General features: G+C 41.8%; 1 protein-coding gene across 2 annotated transcripts in view; it reads right to left on the reverse strand.

The window, feature by feature from the left end:
• Positions 1-18,752, reverse strand: part of LOC122813710 (tripartite motif-containing protein 72-like) — a 218,826-nt gene that overhangs the window by 2,503 nt on the left and 197,571 nt on the right. The gene's annotated exons all lie outside the window — the stretch shown is intronic.

Here is an 18,752-nt window from a genome sequence, read left to right on the forward strand (position 1 = left end):
GGCCAATCACTGCAGAAAAGGCTTTGCAAACTTAGTCTGCAATTAACCAAACAGATGCACATTATTCCTTCATTTCTCCTTCCTTTTTCTGGAATCATACACCACAGCCACCTATGTCTTCGTCTCTGTAAACCCAGTAGTACCAAAGTGTCACATTACCTATCTTCCTATCCTACTGAAGTTAGAAGGAATCTTTAAGCCAACAAAAAAGGCAAAATCATTACAGCATAAAAAAAAATATTTCAGGAACTAGAGGATACAGTCACCTTAACAGTATTTGAGAGTCTACCTCTGTTTTTTTGCTTCTTGGGAACTATCGGTACATACATCCACTGTGACACTTTTTGCCACCCCTTTCAAGGCATGCATCCCAATTTCAGCCATTAAATCACCAATTTGCACACTTTTTGCCCCTGTAACAACTGGTGGATGCTGCTCCTCTGACATATCAAGATGTAACCCTCATAGACTGGAGAAAATCTATTATCTAGCAATGGTGGAGCAGATTAGAGCTGGTTTGAGGAAGTGTCAGGTGGATTGGTGCCTACTTATTCATAGTATCATAAATGCTGACAATGGGTTTTTATCTTTTAGTTATGGCATAGTGTTCCCCAGTGTGCCAAGTATACATTTGGTGGGTGCCCAACAGGCATTATAAGAGAGCTCTCTGGCCACCACAATGATACGCTTCATTTGCTTTGCCACATTGTCAGACTGGAGACACCCTATTAATAGTCCTAGGTCTTCACTGCAGCCCTGATGTGACATCTGCCCTACCATGATGCCACACACATTCCCCAAAAGAGGTAAGAAAGCAAACACTTTGACATTCATCTCCCTTCTTAGTTTCCTCAAACAGCACCAAGGACTCTAATCAAATCCAGGTTTATTGGGTCACAGCCAAGCCTCTATGCCACAAACTGACCACCATACCTCTTTTGTCTCTACAGGTCATATTTGTATCCCTGAGTGTTTTCATGTATACTTTCTGCCTTACTATCTGATATCCATTAGCCTTCTTCAAAACAGCTACTCCCATTCACTTCCTAATGTCCACTAAGACAAATGGAGGAATCCGTCATTCAGGCGGGCATGAAGGTTGTTTTACCTCAGCCATCTGCAGATTCAAGAGACTACAAACCAATAGAAGCAAACTTGGGATTAATATTACACTTTTGCCTCTTGAGAGACAAAGAGAGAGAGAGAGCAGAAGGGCTGATCTTTAACTAGGCAGTGTGTATAAGACTTCACTGATTTGTCTGGCTGCCACTTTGATAAGAACCTCTTTAGGCCTTTGCACAACTTGGCTTTCTGTTTTGCCCAACTGATGTATGTTCTATCCAGGGTCTCTACCAAGGGAAGAATATAGTCAAGTAAACTGAACCCATCAATATCTGGGTTATACTACTACTACTCCGGAAGCAAGTTGAGATTTGTGCTACTGTATTTCTTGAGAAAAGCAAAAGATCACTGATTCCTAGCTGCAAGCAGCTGTGTTGAGACCAGTATTACCTCCACTACCTGGCAGGTAGCACCTCCAGTAATTAACTCCAAACCTAATAGGTGCTTACCACCCCCCTTCAGCCCACATTACTAAGCACCTGAAACCATATAATTTGCACTTTACAAATGCTTCTGTAGCTAGCTTGGTTGAAATAGGCATCGAGATAATGCAGCAATAGTCTCATGTTTACTGACAGACACCTACTACTTTAGCAAAATGATACAGTGTGTGAGAGGTACAGTTATATTATTGGAGGCAAAGCTCTCACACAAAGCCATGACAAATAACATGCAGGTTGTCTTTACCACACATCACCACACTAAACCAATCACATACAGCTCAGACCAAAGACATAGACCTAAATATGCTGACACTTAAAAGTAACCTACCTAAACCATAAATGGCTCCTAAATGTAACCTAAGAAACAAATATCTTCTACAGCTTCATAAATATGCAGTCAGCAGCCACCATGAAACGTACATCTAAGTATCACACTGACACAGTTCAAAAGCCATAAAACAAACCACCATGCAAACCAATGTCCTAGCTCATGTGTGACTCCATAGTGAGACACACCAATGTACCTCTCACTAGTCTGTGCAAGAAGAAGGTCACAGCTAGTTGTCTATCAGGTGTCAACATTTGCCACATCGCACATTCACTCAGGTCCTTGCACGTGAAGTACACAAATGACACAATCATAGTGCACATAAGTGTAAGTAAGTGACTTGAGATGCACCTCATGTAATATGTGAAGACAGACATTATGGAGTTCTTGAAATATGTCTCAGGCAGATATGAACCTGCCTTCAGCAGCATCATACCATCACCAAGAATGATGCCACAATACAAAGTGAAGATACTGATGTCAACAATTGGCATAACTTCTGGTGTCATTGTATGGAGGTACAATATATGTCAACAACTGGCATAATTTCTGGTGTCATTGTATGGAGGTACAATATATGTCAACAAGCGGCATAACTTCTGGTGTCATTGTATGGGGTTACAATATATATCCACCTGGGCTGAGACAATACACAGTCTTAACTGCTTTTTCAGGGATGGTTTGCACACATGCCCCCAAGATTTCACGCATTGGCTAAATCCGTGTCCACTCCTCAGTGACTTTTTTTTTTTACACAATATCAGACTTCTAAAGCTTTCAACAAAACAAGACTCAATCCAGAAAACATAAAGGTATTGCTACAATTGCTAGGAGCCTTAATAAGAAACTGCACTCCCTACAAGTAAGTACTCATTATCCTGGAAAATAGTGATATGTATATTAGCACAGAGACTGAGTCCTTGACCAATGAAAGCACTATCAGTCCAGGATTTCAATGCTTACCGCACATGCAGGCCCACTATATTAGATGAAGGCACTAAAGATGAAAATGTCTCCATACTCTTAAAACACTTTCACATCCAGACACATAAGAGAAGATAACAACTTGGAACTTCTCCACTCCAACTTACTATTAACATAATCCCTTATCATGTCACAGCTAATTATAGGACTCCCTCTATGTACCCCTCAGCCCATGCTTCCTACCTAAACAGTAGGGAATTTTTATGCATTAAGCCAAGCATATCTGTAAGTCAAACTCCACGTGTGGAACTCACACGCAAGGCCTCAACCGGGTCTGTGACATTAATAGAACTTGTTGGCGGGATAGATTTGTGTCCCAAAGACTCTCCCATATGTGGAATAGACTCCCTCTCCATGTCAGAGTACCTCACTAGCCCTCTTTAAGAGGAACCTGGAAGACTGGATGAGAAACAGAAAATACACCCCTGGGATCTCACCTGTGTCCCTGCTGGACAGGGGAAACAGGTGCAGACTTTGTGGGAACATGGGTAAAATTCTTGGCTAGGCTTATAAGGGCATCTGGGCCAATAGTCAAGTATCTGTCCTATGAACCTATGAACCAACATTACCCTAGTTGATGTCAGCTACCCCCACCCCCCTAACAGGATGACTTATCTATGATTTATATAACCTAAAACATGTTTGCCCAGAAATGACTGAACTTCATAAATAAATAACCTCTGGACCACTTAGCACTCCAACCAGGAAAATAAAATCTTGGACTTGATCCTTATCAATATGGTGCAGCTTTGCTACCCACTAACTGTAACTTCCTCCCTGATCAAATTGAACCACAAATCACATTTTCCTTACAACTGAAGCTGGAAGCATATTTCATAACCAGAGTATTTGGAGATTATGCCAAGGTTAATCAATTAAAACTGAGTGATGACTTGGCTAAATTCAAAAGACCCTTCCATCTTGATGACTACATTAATGTGGAATCCTTTATCACCAAATTTTCTTCATATGTAAATAGCGGCATAGATGCATCTATCCCCCCAGAAATAAGCACACCAAATTAAAAAATAAAAACCCATTGAAGAACCATTATATAAACAGGGAAAAAGAAGGGGGAACCAATCCTGTCTGAGCCAAAATGGAGTCACCAGCAAGATTTTGGGGCAGTCTTGCCTGATATTGTGTGGGACACTCAAAAGCAGAGGAAGGGGAGGGAAGGTGTACAGAAACATCCCCTTCTAAGGAAAATACATGGCACCCACCTTCCAAGCTGGAGGACTTGGGACTCTAAAACAGAAGTTGTCTGTTTAGAGGGGAGGCAAAAAAATCTACCTGAGGAATAGCCCACCAATGGACAGTGTCCAGAAACACATTCCTTTGAAGCATCCATTCATGAGCCTGTGTGTAAGACCTGTTCAAAGAGTCTGCCACTATATTTTGCTCTGACAGAATGTAGACAACCTCAGTCACTTGATACTGGACAGTTAGATCACAGACCAGAACAGCAAGCCTGCAAAAAAGGTAGAACTGTGTATCCTCCTTGTTTGTTGATATAACACATCAGTGTAGTATTGTCGGAGAAAACTTTGATGGACCTGGGAAAAAAACAAGATATGAAAGGTTTTAAAGCTAGAAGGACAGAACCTCATCTCCTTAATGTTAATGTGGACTGAACCCTAATGATGAGGCCAGAGACCCTGGACCTTGAGAAAACTGATGGAAGCTCCCACCCCCTTGTCTTAGGCATCCAAAAGAGCTCTTGAATCAGGACTAGAGGCTGGAAAAGAAGCCCTGGGTTGAAAGAAAGTTGATGAATCCACAAGTGAAGTTCAAGTTTGAGACAGGGAAGGAAGGGAACTAGGGGATGACAATGTTGAAGACACACTGACCTGAGGTGTCACTGAAGCTTTCTCATACTGACTCTCTGGCCAGAGGCAGCATAGGAGAGGACCCTGAGAAAGTCCCTGTCTGTGACTGTAGCCAGAAGAGGAAGAGACTCAAAAGAAAAATCAGAGAAATGGCCTTGGGGGAAGGGAAGGATACCAGCATGGTAATGGTTTGGATCTTACAATCAAGGAATACATGATCCTGTGAAGAAACCAAGACCGATTTGTGAAAGTTTATGGTGAGCCCCAGGCTTTGCAGCAGAGAAACAGTAAACTGGATTTCCTGAAGCAGAACCTTGGTGGGAGAAGACCTGAATAAGCAGATTGTCTAAATAAGGAATGATCTGAAGCCTCTTATCCTGCAAAAGGCAATGGGCAGGAGAAAGGCATTTGGTGAACACCCTTGGTGCAGTACAGAGACCAAATGGCAAAGCAGAGAAGTGGAAATTTAAGAAACAGAGAAACACAAAATCTTCCTGAAAAGTGGATGGATAGGGATATGAAGGTATGCATCCTTGAGATCCAAAGAAACCAAAAATGCCTGGGGAAGAAGAGGAAGAGGGAATAAAGTTTGATGGGACCTTTAGAAAGGTGTTGAGCTGAAGTCTCCAACTGCTCTCCATCCTGGGACCAAGAAACATTCTGGAATAAAAACCCTTCCCTTCCTGGGCAGGGGGGACAACCTGAATGACACCCTGGGCCAAAAGAGCCTGAAGCACTTCTGGAAAGAGAGAAAGCTGTTCTTGAGGAGGTTAAGAGATGCCCAGAAAGGGAGGAAGAGATTTCCACACCATGAGATACTCCTGGCTAATGATGGAAAGAACCCAACAGTCTTGTGTGATCCTTAACCAATTTGGAAGGAACAGGGAAAGATGAAGGGTCAGGGGGAACCTGGCCAAGGGAAAACAGAATCAAATTGTCAGATGAAGCCTGGTTTGTTCTGGGTTTCTGAGAAATGATGGTGTGAGTAAACGTAGCAGGAGGTACACATCTAGAACCCGTTTTACTCATGGGTGCAGTCTGCAAACAAAGGCATATCTGGAAGGGTAATTCCTCTGAGACTAAGGAATAGGAGAAACAAAAGGCCTTGCCCTTATCCTGGAGGGATTTAAAAAGTTCATCAGCAGAAGAGCTAAAAAGATTTTTATACCCAGAGGAGCATCCAATAATTTGGTTTTGATGTCATCAGTCAAAACCTTAAGACAAAGCCAAGAGTAAATCCTCAGAACAAAACCAAATGCAGCAGCCCTAGAAGAAGCATTAGCTGCATCATAACTGCATTAATGGAGTGGCGAGCCACTTGAGAGGTAGGACCCAACAGGGAAAGGGTCAAAACCTTCACTTCAGGTCAGAAAGGTCAGAAATTACTTGAGAAACCTGAGGAAGAAGGGCTAAAATATAACTAATCATATGGACCTGGTAATTAAAACCTTAAAAACCAGGGTGGAAGCAGTACAATTTTTTTCCAGCTGATCCATGGTCCTACTTTCCTTGTCTGAAGGAAGCAACTTATTAGAAGGCAGAAGCTTTGAGGGTTTGTCAGAGGAGACAGACACCACTGAAGGATCAGCAGAAAGATGTTTATACAAAAATTTACAATTATCAAGTACCTTGTAAAATCTGTCAGTTTTCTTGGACGCTGGGAGCTGAGAATCATGGTCTACAGAAGCTGCTGAAAAGGTATCCAAGAAGGCAGTCAGAACTGGAAGAAGAGCAGAAGGTTTGGGAGACTCCATCTGGAGAAGTTTATAAAACCTCTTCTGGATATCAGAAACCAGAGTTTATCACATTTGCACTGTTTTAAAGCAATTTACTAGCTGCTGTTTAACTGTATTTTTTTCATACTGCGAGCTCTGTTTTTTGTCTGTAAGTGGTTAATCTGTGCTTTTTTGTGAGTTTTACTATGCTCTTAACACTTAAATTGAGTAGCATAGTCTGATACATGTTTGCTGCATCCAGAGCTGTAGCTGCACTGTTTTTAACCCTTTGTGAGGTATTCCAGCTACAAAATGTTCCCTTCGTAGCACTTGTGTGATCACCTAGTAGTACTACTCTTAGACCTTCTGCCCTTTACCCTCTTAGCTCTCTTTGGCCTCTCTCCCTCAGTTTCTGACAAATATGGATGGATGCCTTCTTACACTTTCTCTTGCCAGTCTGGTTGATATGGACATCCTGACACAGTGTAGCAACTGCCTCATGTACACGGACAACCCTCTACTACTACCACCTAGGAACACAATTTGTGAGAGATGCAATTACATTAAGAACCTAGAGTCAATGCTTTCTCCCTCGCAAGCCAGTATATCTGGTACTGAGAAGGATGCCATCACAAACAGGACACCTCAAACAGCAACCACATTGACACAACACACACTCATATACGTGGAGATCCTCAATAAAAACATACCCAAACAAAAGAGACGTCCGAAGCAAAAACACATGCAAACTCCATTGCCCACCACAACACACATAGTCCACACACCTGTGTCTCACAGCCACTAAGGCCTAATAATCAACCCAACATATCAGTCATAGGAGACTCCATTGTGAAACACACAGATGTGACCCTCACCAAGCTGGATAAGGAGAAACATACCCAAACAAAAGAGACGTCCGAAGCAAAAACACATGCAAACTCCGCTGCCCACCACACCACACATAGTCCACACACCTGTGTCTCACAGCCACTAAGGCCTAAACCTCAACCCAACATATCAGTCATAGGAGACTCAATTGTGAAACACAGAGATGTGATCCTCACCAGGCTGGATAAGGAGAAAGTCACAGATAGTTTTTTGTCGTGCCAGAATCCAACATATCACCCATGCACTACTATTATGACTCTGTCACAGTCCATGGTGGCGTGAATGACTTGAGACATACCTCCCTAGACTATATGAAGAGAGACTTGCTCGAGCTCGCTGGACATGTGTTCCAGGCAGGTATGTCCCTAGCCTTAAGCAGCATTTTACAGTCACCCAGAATGATACCTAAATACAATTAGCTTAGTTTCTGGTGTCATTCCAAGAGAATACAGTACCTGCCATTCTGAGAAGACATGACTGACTAACCACAATGCTTTGCCAGAGATGGCCTGCATCTGTCTCCCTTGGGCTTCAGGCTCCTGGCAAAGGTTCTTGACCCCCCATAATGGCTTTTTTAGGCAATGCCATGAGGTCAAAACTACCAACATGAAAATTTCATCAAAATGCAAATTAAAGGGCATGCTGCTAAACACTAGGAGTCTAAACATGAAACTGCACTCATTGCAAGCATTCTTAACCCTGGATGATGCTGACATTTGTGAAGTAACAGAAACCTGGTTCAAAGCTGTGGACAGCACCCCAGTCATACCAGGTTACTCACCTAGCATACATTCAGACCCCAAACTGTGGGCAGCAAAGCAAAAGGAGGTGAAGTAGTAATATATATAAAAGCCATACACACCTCTAGGCTGGTCAAACAGTATGACACACAGGAGACACTCCAGATGCAGTTAACCACTGACATGACACCTATTCAAATCATAGCTAGCTACAGGCCACCAACTTTGACTCAAGATGCCCACTTCACTTATCTGGACATCTTTGAATCTATCAAGATTCAACCCTTTACCCTGAACCTGGGAGACTTTAACTATCAAACTATAGACTGGAAGAACTACTCATGTCAAAACACAAATGCCCTGAGATTCTTTGATTTTGTCAATGCAAATGCCTTGGACCAACTGGTTGACACCCCCAAAAGAGGTGAAAATATCTTGGACTTGGTATTAACCAACATTAGTAACCACTGCAGCAGCTCACAGCAAGAGGTTCTCGAGTGTGCCTTCTGTGGAAGGTTGGGCGCCGGCTGGCAACTCGACACCATAAAACTCCACTGCCATTCAATGTGCAAGAAGAAGAAGAAGAAGAAGAAGTAACCACTGCAGCAGCCCTCCAGTGTCATCCTCTTTGGTAAGATCTGACCACAAAGCAGTCACTTTTGAAGTCACCATCTCCCCCAACCTTCCCCCCGATAGGGTCAAACAAAAAAAAAAACTTCTCCAAAGCTGATTACAACTTCCTGAGGGAAGGTATAAACAGCTTCACAGTCTCCTCCATAAGAACAGGCACATATGTCCAGACCTACACCAAAGTACTATACGAGCATTTATATAGCTGCACGGAATCAGGAATACCCAAAAGAACAAAATCTTCCTCCTCAAGGAAGAGTAAACCTGTCTGGTGGACATATGCAATAAACAAACTCTATAATAAAAGGAAAGAATTGCTGTCCAGAGTCAAGAAGGAGCAGATGCTTAATTGGAAGCAATCTCTCCTTAGCCTGAAAAAGGAAATAAGATCACTAGTGAAATCCTCCAGAGAAAACTTTGAGTCCAAACTGGCCACATCTACTAAAGACAATCACAAGGCTTTCTTCACATATGTCCGCAATCTCAAGGGAAGTATCCAGATCTGCTCCGAACTGGTGGTCAAGGACACCACATACTCAAATGCTATAGATATAGCCAACCTGCTGGCAAACAGGTTCAGTGAAAATATCACCTTTCTGTCCACCCCCATCAGTAAAGCAGGACATCCCCATCACCTACCCCCCCATCCCTAGGGAGCAAGTCATCACTGCCCTTTCAAAGGCAAAAAATACAGCCTCCATGGGACCCGAGAACATCCCAAACTCCATCCTACATGAACTCAGGTAGGAACTTGCAGCCCCACTAGGCACCCTTTTCAACCAAAGCCTGCGTACCAGCTTCATCCCAGCCGAGTGGAAGACAGCCACTATCATCCCTTTGCACAAAGGTGGAGCATCCACCGATGCAGGAAATTATAGGCCCATCAGCCTAACTAGCCTGATCTGCAAGGCCATGGAGCAGATTACCATGGGCCTCATTAAGAAGGACATTGGCAGCCTCTAAACACTGGATCTGGTTTTCTCAAGGGAAGGTCATGCCTGTTAAATTTGGTCGACATCTTTGAGACCGTCACCAAAGCCATGGATGAGGGGAAGATGGTGCACACCCCCATCTTTGACCTGGCCAAAGCCTTCGATACTATTCCCAATTTGGGTATAATAGATAAACTCTCTCTCAACTAGGCATCGATCCATGTATTACCAGATGGGTAGTAAACTGGCTCATTGACAGAACCCACCTAGTCAAAATAGAGGAAGCTACCTCAAGCAGTCAACCCGTAATGAGCGATGTACCCCAGGGACTGGTCTTGGAGCCTTTGTTGTTTGGGATATAGTTTTCTGTGGTGCAGGCCAAAACCAGTGGGGTATGGCTGACCAAGTTTGCAGATGACTGCAAGCTGGGTGTCATCATCAATTCCCCTAGTGATGTGGACATCCTCCAAGAGGGTCTCATCCAAATGACTGGTGCCAGAAACACGGCCTCAAACTGAATGCCAAAAAATGCATCCTCATCCCCTTTAGGGAGAGTGACATCCCACAAATTATTACATTAATAACAAGGTCCTAAGCATTCAGTCATGAGGGACTTGGGCACCCAGGTTGATTACAAACTGACTTTCGACCACCATATTTCCTCTGTTGTACGAAAAGCTTTCTAAATGGCCTACCTCATTAGTAAGGGTATCTCATCCATGGACAATGTGGTCATAACATCCCTGTATCCTTCCCTTATAAAAACCACTATTGAGTACAATGCTCCATTCAGCATGTACCTCACAAAGCACATGCAGCAACTAGAGAGACCTAGAAGCTCCACATCAGGAGGATTCAAGGCCTCAAACATCTACCATACAGATAGGCTAAAGGCCCAGTCTCTCTAGTCAGTCTCCTACAGACTCCCCTCAATTAGGCTGAATCCTAGTTTCAGACCCTAGCAAATACTCCACCACAGGTACAATGTCAAAATATCTCTGTGATCATCTCCCAATCTATGCAACTAGGCATCTCACACATCCAGTTAAACAGCATATTTACAAAACACGTAATCTTTCCAAGTTTAACCCAGAAATGTTCATTACCATACTATCATCTATTAACTGGAACTCCCTAAAAATCCACACTTAGACAATGCTGTAATTTAATTCAGTACAACTTTTCTACATATCCTAAACAACCTTGCATCTCCTAAAAGGAAGAGACTAAAAATAAGTAATGCAATTTGGCTATCCAAAAAAGTAGAATGCTAATGCAAGATAGAGAAAAAGCATGGAAAGAATGGCAAAAATATAAAACATTTAAATATCTTGAAAACTTCAGAATGCTTTGAAATTGTATTAAAAAGCAAATAAGTTAAGAAGAAATCAATACTATAACAACTTTAAAAACATTAAAGAAATCTTACATCACCGCCAAAAATTTGACCCAAACCCCTCTCCCAATAACTCACCACTCAAAACTGCAAAACAGTTCAACTCTTATTTTTATAAAGTATAACATCTCTAACCAAGGATTCCTCAACATCTAATCCCAACTCTGCCCAACAGCCGTATATCACCACAACCACGTTTGCTTTCAAACCTGTGCCCACATCCTATGTAAAACTACTCTTAAACAAACTTCAACTGTGCTCTTCTTCTTCAGCTGATGATCTTCCAAGCAAGTACCTAAATAATAACAGCCAATAGGATTCCTTATTCTGTTTCAATACCGATAAATAGGTAAATCCAGGAATCCCATGTTTTCTCTCTCTGGAAAAAGGCATACATTATCTCTCTGCACAAAGGAGGAAATTCAACAGACATGAATAATTCTGGACCTATAGCAATCATCTCCCCTTGCCAAAATACTTGAAAAATGTATTCAGAAACAACTGATAGACTGTCTCCTGCAGGAAGAACTCCTATCCCCTACACAACATTGCTTCTGTCACATAGTATCAGCACTGCCCTTCTAATCTATATACATACTGTCAATAAAACTAGAGATAATGGCAAACTAGTCTCTCCTTATTTCTAGGCTTGTCTAAAGCCTTCAACAAACTTTGTCTACCAGAAGGCTCTGTCCTTGGTCCCTTTCACTTTAACATTTTCACCAACACTCTATACTTCCACACAACAGACCACCTAAACATAATACTCAGATGATTCCACTCTCGTCTGCACATCTGGCAACATGGTACACCTCCAATAAATTACTTAGGAAGCGTTAGCAGCCACTGAAATATGGATTTGTAACTTACAACTCATGCTCAACCCAAAAAAGACTGAACTACCACTTTTTTCCCTAAATTGTTCTCTCATGAAAAAAAATAAATTTAAAGTCACCTGTCTTGATAATACAACCACCAAAGTCACTTCCTATAGCAAACTATTAGGGCTGATAGTGGATGATAATCTTACATTCAACCTGCATATACAAAATTGTATAAGAAAAACTCCTCAAACCTAGGGATTCTTTATGCAGCCAAAAACTTTCTCACCGATGCAACTAAAACTACACTTTCCATTACTCATCTCCTCCAGACTCTTCTTTCTGGTGCACAGATCCTTACTAACCTACAGACTTCACAAAAACTGAAACTTGAACAATGTTATAACAAAATTGCTAAACTTGCCACACACACCCTTTTCAGAATCCACCACAGTATAGCACTGAAAAAGACTATCCCTAGCATTCAATAAATTCCGTGCAAGAATAAAACTATTCTTGCATGGAATGGTCTGTGTCCGTATAGCACAGCGGCGTGCCTTGCATATTGATGAAGGTGTGCTGCTGTACTACCTATACCGACACAAACCACGAATGCGTGCAGAGGGTGTGTCCAAGTAGTGCATGGACACTGAACATACCCCCCTAAACTCAAAGTGCCATACGGCAATTTCTAAATCGATCTGGCATAATAGTAGAGATTTATTCTAATATTATGCCATAAACATCAGCAACAAGAAAGCAATGCAGGGGTTGTATGACAGGTTCTGTGACACACCCCTTGCATTGCCAAAGTGCCATATGACACCTCCGCAACCTGCTAAAGCAGGAAATGTGTGCAAATGCACAAATAATGGGGGATAAATCCCTCAAAAGGAAAAGAACACAGATACTGGCCATAAAACTTAGAAAGTTGATAGAAAAACAGGTCATGCATTACCATGAATTACTGAAGGGTAGAAGTCTGAAAGCAAATGTATGCCAGTATTCCACTACAGCAGTGCATGTCAACAAATCATACATAATGGGGGAATAAATAATAGCATAGGGACACACCTGAAAAATTGCCCTCACACACTTGAAAGTTGATAGAAAACAGGATATGTATTAGTAGGAGTCCCTGAAGGATAGAAGCCGGAAATTAATGCCATTATTTCATGAGTTGTCAGAACACCATGAGACTCACTTATATAACATAATAATATAATAATAATATATACTTTTTTGTTCTAGTTTAAAGAATGTTTAAGCATAGCTAAGCGGGTGTGCGTGTTATGACCCTCCTCTTACCATAGCTTAAATATCCCATAGGAGATAAATGCAAATATATAGTTGAAGTTTCCAAGCCGAAATAGTGTAGTGGTTAAAGTCATGGCTTTACATGCTGGCATTCATGGTTTGATTACCAAGACAGGCAACTTATTTTTCTATAGAAAAGTAGTGTTAAAATTATTTTTGTAAACAAATTATGTAACAACTGTTTTTTGTCAATCAGGGTAGTGTAGCAAGTCCAAAAGTGAGATGTCCATCTATAAAAGATGTGAAGCCCCCATATAAACAAGTGTCCTATTCAGTATAGTCACACAAGAATATAATTTAATGAAAGTACATAGGGGATGTCATGGAAGGTAAACATAAAATTACAATATGTCAGTAATGAAGAATCAATCCCACAATCCTGATACTCTATAAAATGAAATCTGAGCTACGCTAAGTAGTGCTCAGCTATGCTAAGAGATGGATCATGCTTTCGGGAGCAACACTGAGGCATTCAGGAGTCCAGGGTCATGATTGGACTTCTACTGAAATACCATGAGGAGAGACTGCTGCAGGGCCAGTACCAGTGCTCCCAATACAAAGCGGAGGCCTGGGACCATCTCGCACATGATCTCACCAGTGCTACTGGCATCCCTCAAAATGGTAAGCAGGTCTGGAACCATTTCGCTGACCTCAAGTGTAGGAAGAAGGAGCTCTTGGACCAATGAACCCAAGAAGCATGGGCACAGAATGTCCCCAGAAGTGTGTAAGTATCAGTATCAATTAATGTCTACCAAAGTCCAGCCTGCGTATGTGATTGATAGGTATGCATAAATGTTACTTTATCTCCTGTACCGCTGCAGATGAGGTCTGTGAATATAGATGCCCATGCTAGCAGGTTGCCAAGGCTGAATTAGGATGCTGGTGAGTACAAATCTAGCTTGCAGTATTCAGTGCAAATAAATAGAAAGGAGTAGAATGTCAGCTGCCAGTAGGTTAACATGTGTACTGTGTGTAATGAATAAACGAGACATTAGCAGAGTAATACTGATGTACAGGATACCTATCAATCAAAGTGTCAGTACCCTTCAATAAAACTAAAAACCCCAGACTGTTGTGTTTACTTTGGTATGTGGTGGTATGAATCTAAATGAGTACAGGTTCTGCACAGCAACTATGGCTCTGACAATATAATTAATTGAGGCTCCTCTGACATAGATTGTGAAGCTGGAAAACAGGAGATCAACTATATAAAATGTTCCATGCACCAAGATCTGATCCCTGAATAGTAATGTGTAAACTATTATACTGTAACCCCTACAGCAGTGGTTTGTGTTCACCATTGCTTTCCAGATTGTAATATGTCAAAGTATTAATACACAGTACAATAACTATCTGTCATGCATGAATGTCCGAATTAAAAGGCCAGATTGTGCAAACAAGAGAGTATTAGGCAGAAAACAGTCTAGCAAGAAAAAGCAGTTCCTCAATAGCTCATTGTGTTGAAACACAACCTTGTTGAATGTTTTTGCACAAACAGGCACGGTTCAAATCCCTGGAGTGGTAGTAAGTTCTATGCATAATTTCACACAAGAATATGTGAGTATGTGTAGAAACAGTTAGTTAGTGTTAACAGCAATTTCCCCCACAGGTCTTCCAGGTAAGGAAATGTTTCTATTAGTTGTAAGAAGGCTGTACTTATACACTGTGTACAACACTTCCATTGTCCAACCCCAAGGTTGCAAACACCAAGCGGTTTCTTCCGATAAATCACCCTCAAGTGTCATGATGTCATGGCTAGTGGTCACCGCTGCCTATAGCCAGGGTGACAGATGGAAATCCAGGTGGAGTATGGCAGTAGCACACACATCAAGAGTGCATGGCACCCCTGTCAGTGTCACATATGTAACCATGAGTATGTGTAAAAACAGTCAAGTAGTGTTAAGAGATATTTCTTCCACAGATCTGCCAGGTAAGGAAATGTATGTATTAGCTTTAAGAATGTTTTAGTATTAGCTTTAAGAATGTTTTAGTAATACACTATGTACAAACATTAAACTGCTCAACCCCAGGCCATAGGTACATGTAAAATGAGGTCATGCCTGGAGAGTAACAAATAGAGTAATGATCAGTACAGCTATGAATAATCGAAGCCTATACAGATGTTAATTGACATCTCTCTCTCTCCCCCACCCTATCTGCACCAATAATTCATACACATAATCAATGGGTATGTTTTTCTCCAAAACTACTGTTGGGACATGTATCCTATTGTTCTACAAATATTGCATTATTTGATTATTAATGTTTCCCCATTCAAATGCTATCATTGGTTGCCTGTTGCTATCAGTGTAACTTGCATGCCATTATGATGCTGACTGTTGTTCCATTTAGGCATAAGTTCTGTTTGCTATGCAACTGTTTCAAATATTTTGTTTTGGGTTCATTGGAACATCCATGCATGCTGTTAAACCTAATTTTGAAATGTGTTGTTCATGACTAACCAACCTATTTTGTAAAACCTCAACACCATAACACATCTGGGAAGGCAGATCCCGGTAGATCCAGCCGTCCTGCCTCATCTGGCCATGGCACCGGGCCCCAGCAAGTCTGGGACCTCCTTGTGTGCTGGTCCTGCACCACTTTCAGATATAACCGCCTCAGGGGATGCCCCCCCCCCCCAGGAGCAAAAGTGGACAGGAAACAGTCACCTGTAGCCAGATCCAGGCTTTGGTGCATAGCACCATCCAAAAGGAGTTTGGTGAACAGCTGTGCCAGATTGAGAGCCGCCTGGCACATCTTGAAGGTCAGCCTGTCCCTCTTGTCCAGCCCCCAGTACAGCCACCTTTGGGGCTGTGAAAGTGCAGTGGTGACTGCCCATGGATGGGGACTTCAGTCCCACTGTATCCATTTGGGGGCTCATGGGCATCTGATTCCCAATTACCTTCCTTGTCCAGGGTGTTTACCCCCATATGTGTCATATACCGCCCCTGTGTTCTGTCTTGTCTGTCTTCCTACCCAACTTACCTCCCCAAACATACCTACCATCCTTCCTCAACATCCCACTCTCACCTAAAAAAAAAAAAAAGGGGCATCTGTTCCCCCCCAAAAATTATGCCCCATACATAGCTGTCCATTTTGCACACGTGTCCACTGGAGACATGTAATCTGGTCCAATTGGCTGGACAATTCATTACCATTGTCCTCACCTCTCTCTGTCAGGGGTTTGAGTGTCCAAATTCCCCTCCAAACTCTGTAGAAATTCACAGCTGTTGCTGTAGAAGAAAGGGACAGCTGCGGATCTTTCCTACACCAGTCCTGCACATCCCTAGCTAACTGTCATACTGTACTTCCCTCTGTGTGCCCATTTTTTCACCACTTTCCTATCTCCTCTTTTACTTTTCTTTTAAAGAAATTAGAGCATGGGTAAGCAGCGGTAAGCAAAGCTAAAACGGATTAGCCATAGCTCGACATCACTTAGCGTCGCACAAACCTGGGAAAACCTGCTTACAACTGCTTAAAAGTTGTTCTGCCCAGAAACAAAACAGTCACCCCTGCCAAGTCTCAAAACCGGGATGCTGTGCTCTACAATCACAACAACATACCACTATACCATCTGAACTGAGAGAACCTGTAATGCTTTAACAAACATATCATGCATTCTGGTCATTTAACATTAATGAAAAAAAACATCAGTCCCAAGTATCGAACCCATGACCCTGTACACTATAGTCAGAGCAATGTACCAGTACACCATATAAGCTGTAGGAATTAATGTTGCTTTTTCAGACATATCATGCAATAGAGGCATACAACATTAGGTAGAAAGCTCTGTGGAACCATTCATGTGTTGTACATAGACATATACGCATATAATATATATGTTGAAACATGTATATGAAAAAATAGATGCATTATATATATATATATATATATATATATATATATATATATATATATATATATATATATATATATACATATATACATATACATGTATGTATATAACATGCAGTGCAGTCATACCTCAGAACCATCCCTCTCAACCTCTTAGTGCAAGAAACCTGTAGAAAAGTTGTAAAAGGGGGGGGGATGGGCTACATATAGGGACATATTTCAAATATTGCTGTTATAAACAAATACATTTGCTACAGCAACAGGGTGTGTTTCATTATTTACTGACATAAATCCTTGGATCATCACAGTGATTTACCAGACAAATACAAATAAACTGCAGAACAGAATAAAAGTATGGGCAAACATCTGTTTATTCTATAAAAATCCTGGCAGTGGAGAGGTATGCTCAAAACCTCTTATTGCAAGGGATCTGGACCATGCCTGATAAAGTGGGGGGTACAAAGGCATGAAAATAGGGACATATCCAAAATACGCGAGTAGATAAGTTGGGAAAGTTGATGTAGTAACACTGTCTGTCCCAACATACATTGACTGAAATATCACAAGTCTGGGACTCAATTGCTTCTCATTAGTTAGTGAGCTCAATCCCCACATCATCCCACTGATGTGTCAGGAATACACAACAGTATGGGGACCAGACCAAAGACATCAGACAGACAACTGGACATCCTACGAATGTGTGGCCATAACACATTAGGGAAACTACATTCAGCTAGCAAGCAACATCAAAACTACAATCAGACTGGCATAACACTACCCAAATCCAGCTCTGGGGATGTACACATGCATTTGCAAATATAACAGGCATCACAGGCATGTAACACTAGTGGAAAACAGGCAATGATGTGAAAGTGCATACCCAAAACCAATTTCACCACAGTCACAGTGACATACTAGTAAGCAAACTGAACACTATAGTATAATGACTGTGTGAGCAACAATATCCTGTTTGCCACTCACACATTACCCCTATATATACTGCCCAAAGTCCCAGTGGGGTGGGAATATTGAGGTATTATGGGACATGTCACGGTCTACCCGTACAAACATATACAGGCGATAGGGAACCAGAAACCAGAGCAGCATCCACAGTCAGATAGAAAGGGCCCATGCCACACACATGTAACCCCCTCCCTACACAGCCAAATAACATGTACACACTACACTGCTACACAATCCTAACAGTCTGGTAACAATGGCTAGACATACAAAGACTTCTCAGTTTCCCACAGAACGAATAGGCACAGGACTTATATATATGGCCACTTCCTTGCTATATGTCTGGGGGTCTATGACATCACTGGGATGGTAGCAGGAATGAAGGCAATAAATGATACTACATACCTCTGAACCATTTAGTGCATGACATCTGGACAAAGCCTGACATAAGTGGGGGACAGAGGCACAAACACAGGGGTATACTGGACATATTGCTGTTATAAATTTAGACAGTAGCTAGTGTTACTGGGTTTGTTGTCACATATTTTTTCTAAGGAAAATGAAGTCAGTAACACCAATGGATGTTAGCATTTACTGACTGCATTCCCCAGAGCATCCTACTGATTAGCCAAGGACAACTGTCAGGGATATAAACCAAACATATGAGTCATGCATCTGGACAGTGTCTAGGTCTCTGGACAGTGTAGAGGTAGGACTCCAGTAATGAAACAGAATGGAAATCTCCTGACAGCTGCAAAACATGTCAACCAGCACCTTATGAAAAACAGTAAG

Source organism: Protopterus annectens, chromosome 10.part0, assembly GCF_019279795.1.
Source record: "Protopterus annectens isolate FY-2018-M chromosome 10.part0, PAN1.0, whole genome shotgun sequence".
Lineage (NCBI taxonomy): Eukaryota > Metazoa > Chordata > Ceratodontiformes > Protopteridae > Protopterus > Protopterus annectens.